At 42.0% G+C, this 21,053-nt stretch overlaps 1 long non-coding RNA gene across 1 annotated transcript; it reads left to right on the forward strand.

Annotated features, from left to right (window-relative positions):
- Window positions 1-578: 578 nt before the first annotated feature.
- On the forward strand, window positions 579-19,416 carry LOC112259253. Its single transcript, XR_006082249.1, has 4 exons — window positions 579-688; window positions 17,145-17,165; window positions 17,963-17,998; window positions 18,116-19,416. It is a non-coding gene; the product is annotated as an uncharacterized LOC112259253 (long non-coding RNA).
- The last annotated feature ends 1,637 nt before the right edge of the window (window positions 19,417-21,053 follow it).

Genomic DNA, 21,053 nt, shown 5'->3' on the forward strand with positions numbered 1-21,053 from the left:
CAAGTGCTCAGCATATGTGGGAACTCCTTCAAGACTGTTGGAAAAGCATCCCTCTTGAAGCTGGTTGAGAATGCCAAGATTGTGCAAAGCTGTCATCAACGCAAAGAGTGGCTACTTTGAAGAATCTAAAATATATTTTGATTTGATGAAAACAAAATTGGTTACGACATGATTCCATATGTGTTATTTCATAGTTTTGATGTCTTCACTAAACAGTCGGGGCTCCACTGATTTTGTTGGATAAACCTGGGTCAATGGAAACTTGCCTAAGGTGTCTTGTGTTAGACAGTCAAAAGTGATATAGAGAACAGTCAGACAATCAACCTGTCAATCAATGCTAGTCGGTGTGTCAATCAATTAGCTAATGGGCTGGCTCCCGCCCTACCGTGTTAACCAATTAACAGTTTCCAGCCGGGTCGTCCTCTTCATTACTGCATCCAACCCCCATTCACCTCTATGCTGTCTTCCTTTCCTTCTCACCCGCTACCCCTTCCTTCTTTCCTCAGAGCTCCTGGATCCCCTCTAGGTGTCATCTGACAGCCTTTTCCTGGGGAGGGGGACTGAAGTGGAGAGGGAGGAGGGAATAAAAAGGAAAAGCAGACAGACTAACAGACAAGGAGGGAGGGAGACACAGTCAGAGGAAGAGATAGACACACTATTGCAGCTATGCCCGAAGCCAAGAAGCCAGGTAAGCAGGTCATACACATCATAAGCTTCAGTACTGCTGTACAGCTAGTGTCCTCTTTGGACTGGATACGTTGTTGTTTTTCACTTTATACCCCCATAGTGTTCACAGTAGTAATATATGAAGTTTATTATCATATCTGTTGGGAAATGTTACGATAAGCATGACAAAGTGATGAAATCCTCTGAATTAACATAGGTTGCATTCATTATGAAGGTAGAGTGAGGTAAAGAGAAAGTGAGAATCTGCATGTTTTTGTGATGGTGGAGAGTCCAGACAGTAGCAAGGTAGAGGCCTATCTCGTCTCAATAGTTAGTTTGGAGCTTGTATTATTATATGCATTATGATAAGGGTTAAGGTTAGGTCTATGGTTAGAGTGGATAGTTAGTTAAAATGTTGTTGATAGATAATTGATCTACTGAACATCTACAAACCATCTATTTGACACTATCGAAAAGAGCACATATCTGTTAAAATGAGGTTATAGATTATAAAAGGCTCATGTTATTACTTGCACAGATCTGTGCTCTTTTACACCACAAAGTCCTCCCATGTTTGTAATAGACCCACACTGTTGATATGGGGGAAAAGGGGTTCAAGTGTGAGGACTTATACATTGTTGGCCTATATTCAGACAGCATTAACACCAGCAATACGTAGGTCTTTTATGCATGGAATTAGTTGTTGTGAAGACCTAGACATTGCAGCTCCGGCATCTGTTGACAAAACATTGCCATAAGTGTCAGTGAAATTTCTTGCCCGTATGTAGTAATGTTTGTCTATCTGAGGGGATCTAAAATATGTCATGGTCTTTTTTCAACAGTGACCTTAAGGCACTGTAAAATCACATGGCAACATGACATTTGAGAGACTCAAACAGGGAGGGAGGGAGGATAATCATTCTTAGAAAGAAAGGTGCTGTCTAGAACCTAAAAGGGTTCTTCGGCTTTCCCCATAGGAGAACCCTTTTGGGTTCCATGTATAACCCTTTCTACAGGGGGTTCTACATGGAACCCGAAAGGGTTCTCCTATGGGGACAGCTGAAAAACCCTTTTGAAACTCTTTTTTCTAAGAGTGTAGTGTGGAAGAACAGAGTAGAGCAGTAGCATAGTAAAGCATACCGATAAGATGAGGGGAGAAAGATGAACGAGATGATGTGTCGGAGGAGGTTATGCCATGTCAGGTGTGACCTCTTTTCACATCACTTCTCTGCACCTCAGAGGCTCAATCTATCTGATCCTGATTGCCTGTCTACTTCACTTACACCTCTACTGAACTCTTTCATTGGGCTAACCGATTAATGTGGCCTGTTTGGATCCTTACCATAGACTATTAACTATATACAGTAAATGTATTCAAAGGGCATACAGTATCTTGTACTGTATTTACTATATGTTTCATAACTTTTTTACTGTACTCTGTCATCTTACCTTACACACCCTTCGTTTCACCACTGTTATTCCTGTTTATACTGCCTGCCTGGCTGGCTCAGAGTAATTACACACCAATTCCTTTATGTCTCAGCCATGTGTTGCCAATCTAGCATCATGACATCATGCAGATCGTGTTCCTGTTACCACATTAATTCCATCCTTTAGACTGCTCTCCCTTACTTTTCCACTAACCCCAAATCCTTGCCCCCCCCCCCTTTGAACTTCAACTCAGCCCCGGAGCCTTCCCCTCCCTCATGGTGACTGTTTGGTACTCAAGAAGCCACTGGGACATGGAGAAAGCACGCTTCCCAAGAAACAGCATTAAGAATAGTTCTGCAGCCTGTGTGCTTAGCCTGAGGAAGGGGATTGAGCATACCAGAGAGGGAATACCTAAGCTTGGTCAACCTAGTGTTGTGGAAAATATGAATATTTTATCAGAGATATTAATGATTAGCCATGAATGTCTTGTGTTTTGGACATACAGTATATGATTGTGAGACACATCATGGTATCAATTACACTCAGGCAATATGAGGGGTGATAACAGGTGAAGAGTTGTTTGTTGGTGCTGCTTCCCTTCATCAGGGGAGCGAAAATAACACAATTAATTATTCTCTGTAATGCAGTGAAAGATCAGCATCTTTACACCCCCCTCCCTGGGGGTCTGGAGCAGTGGACCGGTGCAGGGAAATGTCCCTAATAGAGTGTTATGATATCCCACCAACGTGTTTTGCGGTGGGGCCATTTGATTAGTGAAAGTTTAGGGTTTCATGACCCCTTCAAGTGGAGGCTCTTCAGGGGAGGAAGGGGAGGACCATCCTACTCAGTGAATTTAAATAAATAAAAAATAGTGAAACATTTCAAAGTGATCTTTTTTTAGATAAAGCTGTACTAAATATATTCACGTCACCAAATAACTGATTTAATCACTCTGTGAAGGTCTACAGTAGCCTTAGCAGCACTCTGCACCATGGTGTAGCCAGAGGACAGCTATTTTGGATACATACATACCTCTGGATACATTGACTTCAATACAAAACTTAGGAGGCTCATGGATCTCACCCCCTTCCATAGACTTATACAGTAATTATGACAACTTCCAGAGGACGTTCTCCCACCTATCAGAGCTCTTGCAACATGAACTGATATGTTGTCCATCCAATTAATGGATCAGAGAATTAATCTAGAACTGAAAGTATAAGCTACTGCTAGCTAGCACTGCAGTGCATAACATGTGGTGAGTAATTGACTCAAAGGCAAAGACAATAGTTGAACAGTTTTGAACAAATTAATTTCTTAAAACATTAAGGAACAGTGGAAACACATTGTCTGGAATAATGAATCACACTTCACCATCTGGGAGTCGAATGGACGAATCTGGGTTTGGTGGATGCCAGGAGAACGCTACCTGCCCGTATGCATAGTGCCAACTATAAAGTTTGTTGGAGGAGAAATAATAGTCTGGAGCTGTTTTCCATTGTTCGGGCTAGGTCCCTTAGGGAAGGGAAATCTTAATGCTACAGCATACAATGACATTCTAGATGATTATGTGCTTCCAACTGTGTGGCAAGAGTTTGGGGAGGGCCTTTTCCTGTTTCAGCATGACCTAATCGCCCAACATCAGTGCCCAACCTCACTAATGTTCTTGTGGCTGAATGGAAGCAAGTCCCCGCAACAATGTTCCAAAATCTAGGGGAAAGCCTTTCCAGAAGAGTGGAGGCTGTTATAGCAGCAAAGGGGGGACCAACTCCATATTAATGCCGATGATTTTGGAATGAGATGTTCGATGAGGAGGTGTCCACATACTTTTGGTAATGTCGTGTATGTTGACGTTACCTAATATGGTGACAACGATGCAGGCTGTGTGTAGCACTTATGGTATGAAGGTTTGGCTTGGAGAGGTTTTTTCGCCTGATCCAGACAGCTGTTGTGTTGTGCACTGAAGTCCTCAAGTGAAGGGAAAATGTGAGCGGAGGAGAGCGCGTTGATGTGATGATGCTGTTTGTATGGCTGCTATGAAAGTGAACTGTGTGATCAGGGGTGTATTAATTCCACCAATTCTGTTGCAAAATGTTTCTTAAACAGAAGCAAACGTTTTATTTTTAATTTTTTAGTGTTTTTATTTTTTTTAAATTTGAGTAAGTGTGCGTATGTATGTATGTATATATATATATATGTATATATGTGTGTGTGTGGGTATGTATGTATGTATATATATATATGCACCAAGGAAAATAAATAAATAAAATAAAAACACTTATTATTTTTCTTAATCTTTCATTTTAATTGTATTTTTTTCCAAATGTATTATTATTATATTTTTTTGACTTTTTTCTTTTCTTTTTTTAAGCCTGTCACATCTGTGAATGTGGAATGTGTTTTGTTGGTTGATTGGAAAACAAGAAAACTTAATAAAAACAGAAGCAAACGGAACTAAACGGGATGGACAAACCTGTATTTGTCCAATAAAAACTTGTTTTAGTTGCAAAACATACTGTTTTTAAACTGTTTGGACTAATGATTACACTCTAGATCAGCTAGGTGCTGGCAAGAGTGTGCAATGGGGTATTGAATGTGTCCCTGTCTGTCACGTTGATTACACCAATTTGTCTCTTGACCTGTTAAACTTTGTAGGCTAGGATGTAGCAACCTCATGATAGGTATAGGACAAATTTAAGTATCATGCTGTAGTCTAAACCTATCGCTGTTACACGGAGCTTGGTGAAAGGAATATGAATAACAGTCATTCAATATACTGTAATAGAATTAAGGCCCTTAAAAAAATGAACCGTCCTCCCTAATCTTAAATGGCACTGACTGCCACTGACCCCCTCTACCCACACCCCTTTCCACCCCTTCTTCTGGACTGGGCCCTGCTGCCTGGACAGAGTGGCAGGGAAAGACTGAAAATCTCCTGAGCCTCCTCTTCCACACCCTGCCCTCATGAAACCGAGGCAGTGAGTATAGCATTACCTCATACCAGGGCCGTCACTATACCCCCCCCAGGTATGCAGCTCTGGCTTGATGGATTACAGACAGATGCAGAGTCAACAGAGAGCCAGAGGAGTTCACAATCAGAGTGTGAACCGTTAAGCCCCAATATGTCATTAACTAAGACTTTATAAACATTGTGGCCGATAGGAACACTGGCAGTAGTATTTGGTAATGTCCTCTAATGTAAAATGTTGTTTCTGCGCTTTGAGCCAGACCTATTTTAAGCACCCTCTGGTAAGGCACGGAGAGAGATGCGGAGGGAATGGTAATGAATGGAGATGAATGGAAAAGATAGAGGACAGTTTGGGATGATATTTATGGGGTCTCGTTTATTCCATTCTGCAGATTCTACTTCCCTAAAGAGGTGTCATTTTCCTCTGTGCCAAAGTGTTTTTTGTTGAAAGCTTTCTATTTACAAGATGTTCTAAAATACTTGGTCATATTTACGACAATACCAAATAGTATTTGGTATTGTCCCCTCTCTCCGTTTACTTCTCTACCACTCCTATTACCATGTCTCATCCTCTCTCCTCCACTGTTCCACTATAGACCTTCACCCCAGACTCGTGCCAGCGGGTGGGGGAGGGGAAGCGGAGAGAGACATCACTTGAGGAATGCATACAGGCTATAATTCTTATCATCATTACTGTCTGATAAAATACAGTGTGATATACTACCCTCCCAGGTTCTCTCCCCTCCCTTCCTATGTTCCCTTACAGGCTTACCTCAGTACTGTAGTACCCTAGTAAATGTCCTCCCACCTCTTCCTGCTGCCATGTTGGAAAACATGAAAGTGGTTCGTTAAACAGGTGAAGTTATAGTTGCCAGCCCAGTGACTTCTATAGCCCACACATGCTGTGTTAAAAGACAGCTGCAGCGATTACACAGCACAACTACTGCAGAGTGGAAACAAATACACCTGGCTGGGACCCACCACAACCTCCACCAAGTTACAACCACAAATAATTACTACATTAGAGTGATATTAATGCTATTCATAGCAAGACCTGATGCCAGCAATATAGGCCTGCGTATATGTTATGGTATTCATTCAACTTACATTACTCTCCTTCCACCATGCCACCTTCCCTACCCCCCTACTACTACTCCTTAGAATATGCTCCCCCTCTTCTGCCTTTGTCCAGAAAACACTATGACATATACATCTATAACTCATATCATCGGAACTGTCAAATAAAACCGCCAAATGATGGAGCGATATAGAGAGCAGAGGCTTAAGTGTACTCCCATGCTGCCAAAAGCATCACTCTCTTCATCCTCATCATAAAACGATGAAACTCCATCAGTCACACTCTGCCCCCAGCATAGATGCCCGCCAAATGCCAATAATACCATTGATACTCCACCACACGCTCAGCGGTATAAATAGACCCTTTGAATATAAATCTCCCCTTGGAGTCCTAATGTGAATATGCCCGCTTGGTGCTACAGTTATATACATATTTATGAAATGTGAAAATGCCTGCATTATACGCAGGTTGACGTTGATTTTCATTCATCTTGCCCCGTATGCAGAACTGAGCTTTTTCCAGTAGATGGGCCAGCTGCAAAGTCAAAATCGTCTGTACCGTAAAAAATTTATGAAAATAAAAAATGAGCTTTTTGGTCTTAATTTAAGGTTAGGGTTAGGCATTAGGGTTAGCAGTGTGGTTAGGGTCAGGTTTTGATGACTTGTGGCTGTGCCAGCTAGTGACCACACTTCAGAACTGCATCCAGATTCATGACAATAAATTCCAGCCTGCGTATTATACCATGGTGACTTTTATAGATAAACAAGCACATGCTGATGTCTAGATAAAGATGTTTATTTGTATCACATACTGTATGTACTGTAGTTTATGCACTTAGAAATATAATTACTCATTGAATTACAATACTAGATACAACTACGAACACTGAACATTTGGACTTTATTAGCCCACACAGGAGGTTAGGTTTAGGTTTAGGTCCTCATATTGAAGTTTATAGAGACCACAACTGATGTATAGAACAATCTTAAAATGATCTACTTTGGTTTAGAAACAAGCATCATGAAACCTCTTAACACAATAAATTAATTTGATTTGGTGAAAATCGCCTGTTTGGACCTAACTTGCTTACTTCTTTTTCCATGTGGTTTCTTCCATGAAATGATGGAAGAAACCCCTTTGGCTCATCTTAACCCACTCTCCCATACTGATATGCAGGATTTTTTGGGGTGTGCAGCATCACATGTGAGTAATGAGACATGTACGGTGCATTCGGGAAGTATTCAGACCCTTTGACTTTTTCCACATTTTGTTACGTTACAGCTTTATTCTAAAATTGATTAAATTAATTGTTTTCCTAATCAATCTACACACAATACCCCATAATGACAAAGCAAAAACTGTTTTTTAGAAATGTTGGCAAATGTATTACAAATAAAAAACAGACCTTATTTACATAAGTGTTCAGACCCTTTTCTATGAGATTCGAAACTGAGCTCAGGCGCATCCTGTTTCTATTGATCATCCTTGAGATGTTTCTTCAACTTGATTGGAGTCCGCCTGTGGTCAATTCAATTGATTGGACATGATTTTGAAAAGCCTGTCTATATAAGGTCCCACAGTTGACAGTGCATGTCAGAGCAAAAACCAAGCTATGAGGTCGAATGAATTGTCCGTATAGATCCAAGACAGGATTGTGTCGAAGCAAAGATCTGGGAAAGGGTACCAAAACATTTCTGCAGCATTGAAGGTCCCCAAGAACACAGTGGCCTCCATCATTCTTAAATGGAAGTAGTTTGGAACCACCAAGACTCTTCCTAGAGCTGGCCGCCCAGCCAAACTGAGCAATCAAGGGGGAAGGACCTTTGTCAGGGAGGTGACCAAGAATCCGATGGTCACTCTGACAGAGCTCCAGAGTTTCTCTGTGGAGATAGGAGAACCTTCCAGAAGGACACTAATCAGGCCTTTATGGTAGAGTGGCCAGGTGGAAGCCACTCCTCAGTAAAAGGCACGACAGCCTGCTTGGAGTTTGCCAAAAGGCACCTAAAGAACTGTCAAACCATGAGAAACAAGATTGTCTGGTCTGGTCTGATGAAACCAAGACTGAACTCTTTGGCCTGAATGCCAAGCTTCAGGTCTGGAGGAAACCCGGCACCTTCACTACAGTGAAGCATGGTGGTGGCAGCATCATGCTGTGGAGATGTTTTTCAGCGGCAGGGATTAGGAGACTAGTCTGGATCGAGGGAAAGATGAATGGAACAAAGTACAGAGAGATCCTTGATTAAAACCTGCTCCAGAGCACACAGGACCTCAGACTGGGGCGAAGGTTTACCTTCCAACAGGACAACGACCCTAACCACACAGCCAAGACAACGCAGGAGTGGCTTTGGGACAAGTTTCTGAATGTCCTTGAGTGGCCCAGCCAGAGCCCGGACTTGAACCTGATCGAACATCTCTGGAGAGACCTGACAATAGCTGTGCAGCAACGCTCCCCATCCAACCTGACAGAGCTTGAGAGGATCTGCAGAGAAGAATGGGAGAAACTCCCCAAATACACTTGTGCCAAGCTTGTAGCATCATACCCAAGAAGACTTGAGGCTGTAATCGCTGCCAAAGGTGCTTCAACAAAATACTGAGTAAAGGGTCTGAATACTTGTGTAAATGTAATATTACTTCTTTTTTTATACATTTGCAAACATTTCTAAAAACCTGTTTTTGCTTTGTCATTATGGGTTATTGTGTGTACATTGATTGAAGAAAATAACAATTGAAAACGTTTTAGAATAAGGCTGTAACCTAAACATCTTTGGAAAAAGGGAAAGGGTCTGAATACTTCCTGAATGCACTGTATGTCAGACGTATGTCACACGTCTATAGGTTGTAGATATCTCTGTGGTGTTGTGAGGGTCACCAAGCGCCATTAACACAACATGTTGCCTTTAACTCACGGTTGTAGACGTGTTAAAGTGTCATGCCTGCTCCCTCTACCCCTCCCTGGCACTCGAAGGCACCAAGCTCCCCATCATTACGCACTCCTGCCACCATCATTACGCACACCTGCCTTCCCCTGTCATGCGCATCAGCAATTATTGGACTCACCTGGACTCAATCACCTGTGTCTACCTCCCTTATAAATGTCTGTCCCAAGCTCTGTTCCCTGGTTCAGGATTAATGTTTGTATGTCATTGTGTCGTCCCCCCCGTGTGCTGACGCTGTTCTTGTATTGTTCCATGTCTGTTCCTCATTAAATGTTCAACTCCCCGTACCTGCTTCTCTACTCCAGCGTCAGCCCCATTGTTCCTGTTCCCAAGAAAGCTAAGGTAACTGAGCTAAACGACTACCGCCCCGTAGCACTCACTTCCGTCATCATGAAGTGCTTTGAGAGACTAGTCAAGGACCATATCACCTCCACCCTACCTGACACCCTAGACCCACTCCAATTTGCTTACTGCCCAAATAGGTCCACAGACGATGCAATCTCAACCACACTGCACACTGCCCTAACCCATCTGGACAAGAGGAATACCTATGTGAGAATGCTGTTCATCGACTACAGCTCGGCATTCAACACCATAGTACCCTCCAAAGCTCGTCATCAAGCTCGAGACCCTGGGTCTCGACCCCGCCCTGTGCAACTGGGTACTGGACTTCCTGACGGGCCGCCCCCAGGTGGTGAGGGTAGGCAACAACATCTCCACCCCGCTGATCCTCAACACTGGGGCCCCACAAGGGTGCGTTCTGAGCCCTCTCCTGTACTGCCTGTTCACCCACGACTGCGTGGCCACGCACGCCTCCAACTCAATCATCAAGTTTGCGGATGACACAACAGTGGTAGGCTTGATTACCAACAACGACGAGACGGCCTACAGGGAGGAGGTGAGGGCCCTCGGAGTGTGGTGTCAGGAAAATAACCTCACTCTCAACGTCAACAAAACTAAGGAGATGATTGTGGACTTCAGGAAACAGCAGAGGGAACACCCCCTATCCACATCGATGGAACAGTAGTGGAGAGGGTAGTAAGTTTTAAGTTCCTCGGCATACACATCACAGACAAACTGAATTGGTCCACTCACACAGACAGCATCGTGAGGAAGGCGCAGCAGCGCCTCTTCAACCTCAGGAGGCTGAAGAAATTCTGCTTGTCACCAAAAGCACTCACAAACTTCTACAGATGCACAATCGAGAGCATCCTGGCGGGCTGTATCACCGCCTGGTATGGCAACTGCTCCGCCCACAACTGTAAGGCTCTCCAGAGGGTAGTGAGGTCTGCACAACGCATCACCGGGGGCAAACTACCTGCCCTCCAGGACACCTACACCACCCGATGTTACAGGAAGGCCATAAAGATCATCAAGGACAACAACCACCCGAGCCACTGCCTGTTCACCCCGCTATCATCCAGAAGGCGAGGTCAGTACAGGTGCATCAAAGCTGGGACCGAGAGACTGAAAAACAGCTTCTATCTCAAGGCCATCAGACTGTTAAACAGCCACCACTAACATTGAGTGGCTGCTGCCAACACACTGACTCAACTCCAGCCACTTTAATAATGGGAATTGATGGGAAATTATGTAAAATATATCACTAGCCACTTTAAACAATGCTACCTAATATAATGTTTACATACCCTACATTATTCATCTCATATGTATACGTATATACTGTACTCTATATCATCTACTGCATCCTTATGTAATACATGTATCACTAGCCACTTTAACTATGCCACTTTGTTTACATACTCATCTCATATGTATATACTGTACTCGATACCATCTACTGTATCTTGCCTAAGCTGCTCTGTACCATCACTCATTCATATATCTTTATGTACATATTCTTTATCCCCTTACACTGTGTATAAGACAGTAGTTTTTTGGGGGGGGGAATTGTTAGTTAGATTACTCGTTGATTACTGCATTGTCGGAACTAGAAGCACAAGCATTTCGCTACACTCGCATTAACATCTGCTAACCATGTGTATGTGACAAATAAAATTAGATTTGATTTGATTTGAGCCCCTACATTAAAGAGCCTATAGGCAGGTATTTCAGAAACTCTCTAACATTGGCTTAGGAAAAGGAATGCTCACCAAGCATACTGTAGATGCATTACCGCAAGGCTAAAATATATAACTCTAATGCTAGTATAAAACAAACATATGTTCTTTTCAAGATATCACAGATTCAACTCTTTAAGACAACTCTTGCTAATGTATATACATTGTGACCTGGGTCAGTGATGAAATTAGCGAACACTTCAAAGATTAAGCCTTTGAGAGTGATGTATAAAATGAGGCCACACATGGCAGTAGACTGTCTATGGCATACTACTACTGTATCTGAGGGAGGAGAAGCACACAGAGAGAAGGAAGAGGGGGAAATGTCAAGAGAGATTAAGAACATTCCACAGAGGTTACCCTTCAAAAAGAGAGAGAGAGCGAGAGAGAGGGGGAAGTAGAGGGGGAGAGAGCTGAGAGTATATATATATATATATATATATATATATATATATATATATATATATATATATATATATATATATATATATAATAAATACTCAGGCTACCTGGTACGAATGTTGAAAGATTCTGTATATTTTGAGAAAGAATATGATATCCTTAATCCATATCACCCTGTGAGTGAAGACGTGCACTTTCATTTACTGTATAGCATAGTTCAAAAGCCAAATGCCCCCCCCTTATTGAATGGTAAAGAACTTGTATTGTGATTTGTCCCTGATTTTAACATGTAAACCTCAAATGATGATGATAATATGATGGATTTTTCCCAAAAAGATGAAGCACCACTTTTCAGAGCAGTGAGGCTGAGGCATGAATACATACCGAAGAAAAATATTAACACAACAGGCAACAATTTCAAAGATGTGACTGAGTTAAAGTTCATATAAGGTAATCAGTCAGTTGAAATAAATTAATTTGGCCCTAACCTATGGATTTCACATGACTGGGAAAACAGATATGCATCAGTTGGTCACAGATACCTTAAAAAAAGGTAGGGGCGTGGATCAGAAAACCAGTATCTGGTGTGACCACTATTTGCCTCATGCAGCGTGACACATCTCACCACATCACTCCTCTTCAATGGCTGTGTGTAGTTGCTGGATATTGGCAGGAACTGGAACACGCTGTCGTACACGTCGATCCAGAGCATCCCAAACGTGCTCAATGGGTGACATGTCTGGTGAGTATGCAGGCCATGGAAGGACTGGGACATTTTCAGCTTTCAGGAAGTGTGTACAGATCCTTGCGACATGTGGTTGTGTATTATCATGCTGAAACATGAGGTGATGAATGACACAGTGGTGTAAAAATACTTTCAAGTACTACTTAAGTCGTTTTTTGGGGTATCTGTACCCTATTTTACTATTTATATTTTTGACTACATGTACTTTTACTTCACTACATTCCTAAAGAAAATAATTTACTTTTTACTTTATACTCCCTGACACCCAAAAGTACTTGTTACATTTTGAATGCTTAGCAGGACAGGAAAAGGTTCCAATTCACACAATTGTCAAGGGAACATCCTTGGTCATCCCTACTGCCTCTGATCTGGCGGACTCACTAAACACACATGATTCGTTTGTAAATTATGTCTGAGTGTTGGAGTGTACCCCTGGCTATCCGTAGATAAAATAAAAACAAGAAAATGGCGCCATCTGGTTTGCTTAATATACGGAATTTGAAATGATGTGTACTTTTACTTATATTTTAGCATTTACATTTACTTTTGACACTTAAGTATATTTAAAACCAAATGCTTTCAGACTTTTACTCAAGTAGTATTTTACTCGGTGACTTTCACTTTTTTACATTTTCTATTAAGGTATCTTTACTTTTACTCAAGTATGACAATTGAGTACTTTTCCCACCACTTTAATGACACGACAATGGGCCTCAGGATCTCGTCATGGTATCTATGTTCATTCAAATTGCCGTCGATAAAACGCAATTGTGTTCATTGTCCATAGCTTATGCCTGCCCATACCATAACCCATACCATGACATCAGCAAACTGCTCGCCCACACGACGCCATACACGTCTGCAGTTGTGAGGCTGGTTGGACGTACTGCCACATTCTCTACAATGACGTTGGATGAGGATTATGGTAGAGAAATTAAAATTCAATTCTCTAGCAACGGCTCTGGTGGACATTCCTGCAGTCAGCATGCCAATTGCATGCTCCCTCAAAGCGAGATCTGTGGCATTGTGTTGTGTGACAAAACTGCACATTTTAGAGGGGCTTTTTATTGTCCCCAGCACAAGGTGCCCCTGTGTAATGATCATGCCATTTAATCAGCTTCTTGATATGCCACACCTGTCAGGTAGATGGACCATCTTGGCTGATTTGTGCACAAAATTGGAGATACAGTGCCTTGCGAAAGTATTCGGCCCCCTTGAACTTTGCGACTTTTTGCCACATTTCAGGCTTCAAACATAAAGATATAAAACTGTATTTTTTTGTGAAGAATCAACAACAAGTGGGACACAATCATGAAGTGGAACGACATTTATTGGATATTTCAAACTTTTTTAACAAATCAAAAACTGAAAAATTGGGCGTGCAAAATTATTCAGCCCCCTTAAGTTAATACTTTGTAGCGCCACCTTTTGCTGCGATTACAGCTGTAAGTCGCTTGGGGTATGTCTCTATCAGTTTTGCACATCGAGAGACTGAAATTTTTTCCCATTCCTCCTTGCAAAACAGCTCGAGCTCAGTGAGGTTGGATGGAGAGCATTTGTGAACAGAAGTTTTCAGTTCTTTCCACAGATTCTCGATTCTATATCTTTATGTTTGAAGCCTGAAATGTGGCAAAAGGTCGCAAAGTTCAAGGGGGCCGAATACTTTCGCAAGGCACTGTATATAATCTTTTTGTGCATATGGAACACATTTCTGGGATCTTTTATTCCAACTCGTGAAACATGGGACCAACACTTTATATGTTGCATTTATATTTTTGTTCAGTATATATTTAGAAGAAGGCTTGACAGTGATGGGGCAGCTTGGGTAGAGAAATTTAGGAAATCAAACACTGGTTCATCAACTATCTCACAGGATATTTGTTAAATATACACCATGGTATCCATCTCTCCCATGACCAAATCTGATGGAGCTGACCCTCAAGCCCTCAAACTGAACACTTCTCACCATATCTGACCCCTGACGGCCTTTCTCATTTACCTCTCCCTCTAGCTCCTTCTCACTTTCTCTCATTTCTCACTCTCTTATTTTCTCTCGCTCATCTTTTCTCTCTCTGTCTGTCATTCTGTCTGTCTCTCTCTCTCTCTCTCTCTCTCTCTCTGACTTAACGCTGTACTTAGAACTTTTGGTATGAGTACGGCAGATAGACAGATAGACAGACACTGAGCTGGCCTGTGATAGAGAGAGTGCTGACAGGTCGTAACCAGAGAGAAGCCTTGGCCAAACTGGGCTGAAGGAGAGAAGGGCTTGCGTGTTGGTCTAACCAAAGACAATCACTTGTCAAATTCCGGCCTGTTTTTATAGTATCCTAAGGCATCTTATTTAGCAACGGAATCTAGGGATGGTCTCAACTATCAATTGCTGCTATCATACATTTTCATGGGAATCTGAACAGGGGATTTCACTGGTAACCACCGTCCTGGAACATACTGTAGTATAGGGACAGGATTTGTCATTTTGATTGCTGACTTCTACACTGTTTTCACAGAGGAGACCATGCAGTGATAGTCACTACATGTTTCATATTTCTCCTGTGCTTCAGCCACTCATCCTGTGTCCTTTAACAATGTCATGATGGGTGGTTAAACAAATGCTTTCTGCCAGCTTAGTACACAAGGCCTTGTCATCGGGGCTTACCGTCTCATGCCATGTGCTCAATGGTGCATAACACCCATCCCAGTCAACAATAGTGGACTGAGCAGCAAATGGAGCATCAGAACTTCACTGACCCACTTACCCTCCATCTATGGACTGGGCCTGGTGAAATAAAAATAAAAATGATTTTCTCTTTAAAAGAAGATTGCTTTATCTTAGCCAGGTCGCAGTTGTAAATGAGAACTTGTTCTCAACTAGCCTATCTGGTGAAATAAAAATAAAAATGATTTTCTCTTTAAAAGAAGATGCCTGCTAAAAAAGGCTCAGAACCTGGGCTAAAGAACGCTTTTAATGCCCTGTGTGTCAAAGACCCCCCGAGACCTAAGACAGTGGGTGTTGCCAGGGATAAAACTAGATGTGCTGAGAACGCTAACTTATTGCTGCCTGAAAAACAAACCTTTTCAAAAATAGACGTGTCAGCTGCTCAGTATGCCAACACTGAGAACACAGCCAGGGTCATTCAGCACAACCAGAGTGTCAAGGTCAAGGCTGAAATCTCAGAATCGCAGTTCGGTATACTCATGGGACAATAGTTCTGAAAAGTCAGTTGTGATTGATCAGATGGAGATGGTTCGGGAGACTTGGTTCATGTTCTACATTCTGTGGTTGGGTAGTTTAATGGATTTAGCTCACTACAAATCCCAAGGCACTGAGACTATTTATGTTATCACTTTAACAGGTGCTCTGAACAAGGACACTGTCTGTACAAATTATAGCTTTGGATGGCAGATCCATGTGTCCGGCCAGAGTTTGAGCCAGAGATCATTACCCTTACTGTGTGGTTCAGTTCGTTTTTCAGTAACTAAGTCTTAATCTCTACATTCATTAGGCACCCTTGTGGAGGTATTGTTTATCTCAGATATCAGTACTTTGATGGTCTTAAACCCTATCAAGAGCATCTTAGTCTTGAGGCTGCATTCTTTGATATTTTTCAAAAACTGACTATCCTACCGATACTTGACTTTGGCGATGTCATTTACAAAATAGCCTCCAACACTCTAATCAGCAAATTGGATGCAGTCTATCACAGTGCCATCCGTTTTGTCACCAAAGCCCCATATACTACCCACCACTGCAACCTGTATGCTCTCGTTGGCTGGCCTTCGCTTCATATTTATCGCCAAACCCATTGGCTCCAGGTCATCTATAAGTCTTTACTAGGTAAAGCCCCGCCTTATCTCAGCTCACTGGTCACCATAGCAGCACCCACCCATAGCACGCGCTCCATCAAGTATATTTCACTGGTCACCCCCCAAAGCCAATTCCTCCTTTGGCCGCCTTTCCTTCCATTTCTCTGCTGCCAATGACTGGAACGAACTGCAAAAATCACTGAAGCTGGAGACTCATATCTCCCTCACTAACTTTAAGCACCAGCTGTCAGAGCAGCTCACAGATCACTGCACCTGTACATAGCCCATCTGTAAATAGCCCATCCAACTACCGCATCCCCATACTGTTATTTTTTATTTTTATTTTGCTCCTTTGCACCCCAGTGTCTCTACTTGCACACTCATCTTCTGCTCATCTATCACTCCGGTGTTTTTTAATTGCAATATTGTAATTATTTCGCCACTATGGCCTATTTATTGTCTTGCCTCCCTTATCCTACCTCATTTGCACACACTGTATATAGACTTTTTCTAATGTATTATTGACTGTATGTTTGTTTATTCCATGTGTAACTCTGTGTTGTTGTTTGTGTCACACTGTTTTGCTTTATCTTAGCCAGGTCGCAGTTGTAAATGAGAACTTGTTCTCAACTAGCCTATCTGGTGAAATAAAAATAAAAATGATTTTCTCTTTAAAACTTCCCATCTCTATCAAGAACACAGAACACAGTAGCAACTGTTTCTATAACATGTTGATGTTTATTGGGATGAATCTTGTCCTGGAGGCATAATTGAGTGATATCCACTAGATGGGCCAGCTGCAAAGTCAAAATTAGCTATATATTGTAAAAATACATTTAAGGTTAGGGTTAGGCGTAAGGTTAGCAGTGTGGTTAATGTTAGGGTTAATTATTTTATGATTTTGTGGCTGTGCCAGCTAGTGACTACACGGCAGAGCTGGCTCCAGGACATGAGTTATCCCAATGAATGCCAACCTTTTTCTATATACAGTATACTTACATTGACTCTAATTCCAATACTCTTTCTTTGCCAGAGGCAGAGCCGGAAGGAATTGGTAAGAACTGCACAAAGCAAGGTTGAGTGAATGTGCAACTCCTCTGTGGTTACATTAGAATATGTATTTGTTTATCGTATGAACTTATGTGTTATGTGTCTACGTACCGGTATAATATTGTATGTACAATGTACATGGGAATGCATTAATGTATCAACATTCTGACTTTACACTACAGTGCTGTGTGCATGCGTGGATTATTATGCATATCTAGACTTCTACATAATACATGTGCATTCAAATAAGTTGTGAATGTTTGCATGTATGCATGTTTGCACAGTGTGAAGTCAAATATTGGTAATTCACAGTGGTGATTATTTTATATTATCTTAACTATATTGTAAATTGGCCTCCCGGGTGGCGCAGTGGTTAAGGGCGCTGTACTGCAGCGCCAGCTGTGCCACCAGAGACTCTGGGTTCGCGCCCAGGCTCTGTCGTAACCAGCCGTGACCGGGTTGCCAGTGTTTCCTCTGACACATTGGTGTGGCTGGCTTCTGGGTTGGATGCGCACTGTGTTAAGAAGCAGTGCGGCTTGGTTGGGTTGGTTATCGGAGGATGCATGACTTTCGACCTTCGTCTCTCCCGAGCCCGTACTCGGAGTTGTAGCGATGAGACAAGATAACAATTGGATACCACGAAATTGGGGAGAAAAAGGGGGTAAAAATAAATAAAAACTTAATTTAAAAAAAACTATATTGTAAGTTTAATGGTTCATGATGTTTTCGAGATGGTATGGTTGGAATCTAACCTTTGCTCTCTAGTTATTCATTATTGTATATGTTTGTCTTTAATTGTAGCAGCCAAGACAGATAAGGCTGCAGCAGCACCTGCTGGTGAGTCCACTCATAACAAATACGTATACATGAAATACTTCAATGAATGGTTAGGCCTGGTTAGGTACTACAATCAATGTCTGATTCAATTTTTCTTTTTTCTTTTTCTTTTTACAGATAAGGGTGGGTGAGAACAGGGCATGTGTGTGTGTGTGTGTTAACCTGTGTCCCTTTGTGTGTGTTTGTGTTAGTCAGTAGGGCATAACCGACATTACATTGGAATGATGAGGGGATGGTTAACAGTTTTCCCTCACTCAGCGAAGCCAGTGGAGGATCATGGTAAGGCCTCTAAGACCAAGTAGCTTTCTGTGGGGATGAGACAGAGTGGCCATGCATGATTCTCACCACCCACCATGACAGTGTTGATCAGACAGAACGCCAATACACTTAACTTAGGCTTCACACGTTTATATTGACGCCTATCACAAAATCCTACTGGTTTATGCCTGACAAAGCAGACAATATTCATTTAAATGATATATTGGTCATGATTCTTCTGATTCTTACTGGGGGGTTTTATTACCTGAGATAACAGGTCACCAATCAGTTGGTAAGAACTACCTATGTTAATATTGAGGTGATGTTTGTTATGTGGGATATTTTGGCAAGCACTGGAGTGTGTTTTTCTGGGTGCATGTGTATATCTGGGCGTGCGTGTGTGTATGGGGTGTGTGTGGTGTGGTCTGTGTGAGTGTGTCTATTATTTTTTATTTTGGGTGTGTACGCTGTAAAAAAATCAAATCTGTTGGATCAACGTACATTTGTAAAACAACCAGCTGCAATAGGATTGTGAGTTTGCTCAACAAACTCACAACAAAAAACAATTGTACGTTGAATCAACATCTTTTTGTTACAGTGTATACATACATGCATACGTGGAGGATTGTTCAGGAAACGTTTCGGATGTGTATTTCCTTGTACTCAGTGTGTGAGTTTGTGTGAGTGTCTGCTACTGCAGTATACCACCTTTATTACACACTTACTCCACACTGAAATCCTCTCGTTTTAGTGGCAGAGGCCCAGCCTGCTGAAGAGGGTTAGAGCTATTCTGTTGTGTCATTTGTGGATGTATTGCATGTGGATGTGTGCAGGTATAGGTTTTTGTCCGTTGTTGTATGTTTGTATCTGTTTTTGTATGTCTGTGTGTGTGAGCGTGTGTGTGTGTGACTGTCTGTACATAATGCTATCTCCAATATGGACTTAAGTCCAGTACCTCCTACTGAAATCCATTTGTGTGTATTAACAGAGGCCCAGCCTGCTATAGAGGGGAAACATTTTTGTGGCTGAATGAATTACTTAAATAAGTGTATGCAGCACGAGCACATGGGTTGTTGTGTGTGTACACGGTAAGTTTGCATATATTATGAGAGTGCTGTATGTGTACACCGTGCATCATGTCAGCTCTATTCAACAATGAAGTCCAGTCGTCCTCCCTGATAGCCCTGTTTATCTTTACTGACAGAAGGCGAACCTGCTGTAGAGGGTAAGAGCTGTTCTGGCTTAATATGGTCCTTCAATGTATAACACACACACCATTAAGTTGAAGTCAGTGTGTTATCTACGGTTCATCAGACAGATGGTGGAGGCATTTGCTTGTGGGTATACGAGTACTTTATGTGAGAGTGTATATGTACATGTAGGACCTTAATTTGAGCCAGATTGCTACAGCAGGAAAATAATCCTGCAGTAACTGGAAATGTGAATTATTATGTTGATTATAATTCATGGATATATTTTGAAGGGATACACTTTACGTTAAGGCAAATCAAGTCTGATGTTTTAAAGTGGAAACTACAAACTTTGGAAGCCTTTTTAAATCTTGAGTGCACAACAAGTTTGCATTTCCTACTGTGCAGGAAAATTCTGATCAACAAAAGAGTGGTCAAATTAGGAACTTACATCTGTATGCATACTGCATTGATGCTAGCTTCGGTACAGACAGTCTAGTTCATATCACTGAAATTCTGTCATTGTATTGACAGTGGTCGAACCTGTTACGGAGGGTAAGAGCTTTTCTGGCTAAATGTGTTAGTTGCGTCTGTGTACACTGTGTTTGTGTATGGGTGAGTTCATATTACATCATGTAAGGCAGCTCTACTCAACATTTAAGTCTAGTTCCTTAAACCCTCTTATTTATAACAGGTAAGAGCTTTTCTGGCTGAATGTGATACTTACGTGAGTGTATGCAATGTATGAAGATAGCATTCTGTATGAACAGGTGTGTGTGTGTGTAAATCATGCCATATTTACTAAGTAATTACTCAAGTTCCTCTTCTAAAAGCCCTTCACTTTCTTGGCAGAAGACCGGTCTGCTATAGAGGGTAAGAGCTTTTCTGGCCTAACATGTCACTTGTACGGAATGTGTGTGTGTGTGTGTGTGCGTGTGTGTATACGTGTGTATACGCGTGTGTGTGTATAGGTGTGTGTGTGTGTGTATGCGTGGGTGTATGTGTGTGTGTATAGGTGTGTGTGTGTGTATACGTGCGTGTGTGTGTGTGTATACGTGTGTGTGTGTGTGTATACGTGTGTGTGTGCGCGCGTGTGTGTGTGTGTGTGTGTGTGTGTGCGTGCGTATACGTGTGTGTGTATACGTGTGTGTGTGTGTGTGCGTATACGTGTGTGTGTATACGTGTGTGTGTGTGTGCGTATACGTGTGTGTATATACGTGTGTGTGTGTGTGTGTGTGTGTGTGTGTGAATGCTTACAAGGTGCAATACTACTTATTCAGTTCATCACCCAAAACCAGCCTGCTGCAGAGGGTAAGTGCTTCTCTAGCTGAATGTGTTACTTGTATATGTGCGCATACTGTTATGTGGAAGTGTACCTGTATGTGTGGACAAGGTGCATCATGCTAGCTTTACAAATGGACAAAACTGTTTTTTAAATTCTATCATTTTCATTAGCTTTTCTGGCCTATTGTGTCACTTATATAATGTGTATGTGATGTTTGTGTGCAGGACCGGCTTTAGCCTGTTGGGGGTCCTGAGCGAGATTTGGTTGGCTAACAAAATCAATGGGGGTTGAGACCCCGACTGAGTTTTTAGGGTGGGGGGGG

The sequence above is a fragment of the Oncorhynchus tshawytscha genome, unplaced genomic scaffold (assembly GCF_018296145.1).
Source record: "Oncorhynchus tshawytscha isolate Ot180627B unplaced genomic scaffold, Otsh_v2.0 Un_contig_2225_pilon_pilon, whole genome shotgun sequence".
Classification (NCBI taxonomy): Eukaryota; Metazoa; Chordata; class Actinopteri; order Salmoniformes; family Salmonidae; genus Oncorhynchus; species Oncorhynchus tshawytscha.